Genomic DNA, 2117 nt, shown 5'->3' on the forward strand with positions numbered 1-2117 from the left:
ACTTTGAATATGAATTCACCTATGACAAAAAAACTTATGTGGGCGTGGCACATCCGGGATGAATTACTAATTGTTTACATTTAGAGGCAGGGGCATAACTCGCATAGGATGCGTTTGTTCAAAAAGGGACTTTGCACACAATTACCTCATCCTTTTGGCCAGTTTGTGTTAACAGCTCAGTTGTTTCAGCCTTATAGTTCCAAAAAAGGAACGGGTTTTAACATTTAGATTTTTTCATTATTCGATTTTGACCTTTGTTGACGTTTGTTGACCTATATCTTTTGACCTATATTATGTACGAGCTTTACATTTCGAACATAACGTAACATTCTGAATATCAATTAACCTATGCAAAAAAAATTGAAGTGGGCCTGGCACATCCGGGTTAAATTACTCATTATTGACATTTTTGGCCAGGGGCATAACTCGCAAAGTATACGTTTGTTCAAAATGGAACTTTGCATACAATTACCTCTTATATTGAGCCACTTTGTCTTAGAATTTCAATTGTTTTTGCTTCATAGTTCAAAAAAAGGAACAGGTTTTGGAATTTAAAAATTTTCAATTTTTGACCTTGACCTTTGTTGACCTTGACCTTTCTAACATCAAACGTCATTGGCATTGGCTATCTATTTATACTCTTATATTTGCCGTCCTATGTCAACTTCCGGTTTTATAGTCGTTAGCAATTTGAAATTTTGATGGCGTATATCTCTTGATCTTGACCTTTTTAGACCTTCTCCTTTACAAGATCAAAGGTCATTGACCTTGGCTATCTGCTGATACTTTCATTTGTGAGGTCTGACGTCCACTTGCGGTATTACAATCTTCTAAAAAATGAAAATTTCTCAACTTTACACCGTTCTTGCGCTTGATCTAATTATCGTGGAAGGTTGATTTTTTCAGGTTCTTTTGCATTTTGCTACATTTGCAAAGTCCCACTCTGTGCCACGAGTGGCTCTAGTTGTGGGACTTTGCTACGGCAAAGTCCCAGTTTGTTATCGATTTTTTTTTTTTTTCGAAATTTACACACCTTCCTGAGCTTAGACTACAATAGTTGCAGCAACCATTCAACATTCACGAACCTTAGATATAGGCGACGATGTGCATAAATATATTTTGGATCTTTTTTGCAAAACCGGAAGTGCCACAGTTCAATATGTGCAAGAATAGTTAATCGGCTCTAGAAGTCGTATTTTTCGGTCGATTTTCTTTGGGTTTACATTTTTGGAATCTACTGGCAAAATCTGAAAGAATAGCAGTTTCAAAATTTCATAATTCGAAAATTTGTAGCAGACATTTTTTTTGCCAAATTTTGCATTTTTTTCATTTTTTTTGCTTTTTGTCTGATTAATCTGAAAAAAATTGAGCAAAGACAGTTTAAGAAAGTAAACAAAATGGTACAGTAAAATTTTCAATTTCACTTCCGGTTTAAACAGGAAATCGATGTTCACTTCCGGTTGAATATCTTCCGGTGTAATTTGTATAGGACAAAAAAATTTATGCTGATAGATAGACAAAGTTATGACAAAAAAACGAAGAAAAAAAAATCCGGAACAGACGTGAAACTTTGGCCGCCATTTTGATTTCCCTGAAACTCTTCGATTTTTATTCAGCCAATTTGGCTGAACCGAATTTCAAAATTTTGGTGTCAAATGAAAGAACATAAAAATTAAGAGAGATCGCAGGAAGCCGATTTTTGAATTTCGATTTTGCTTTTTTGCAATTTGCGATTGAATTTTTTCAATATTTGATGGCGTATATCTCGTGACCTTGACCTTTGATGACCTTGACCTTTATAGGGTCAAAGATCATTGACCTTGGCTATCATTTGATACTTTGACCTTTGACCTCCGACATGTACTTCCGGTTTTATAGCTATCCGTAAAAAGCCAAATTCGCAACTTTGGACTGCTCTAGCACGTGACCTAATTAACCTAGAGGGTTAATTTTTTCGGTTTTCTAATGTGCTTCTCATGCACTTTACATAGATATAGAACAATTGCTTTTTTAAAGCAAAATTGAAATTCGTGATTTTTTCAAATTTGAGTTTAGTTTTACCATATTTGTGTCTTCTTGATCTTCGTGTATGTATATCTTATGACCTTTTCTATGAA

The sequence above is a fragment of the Lottia gigantea genome, assembly GCF_000327385.1.
Source record: "Lottia gigantea unplaced genomic scaffold LOTGIsca_114, whole genome shotgun sequence".
Lineage (NCBI taxonomy): Eukaryota > Metazoa > Mollusca > Gastropoda > Lottiidae > Lottia > Lottia gigantea.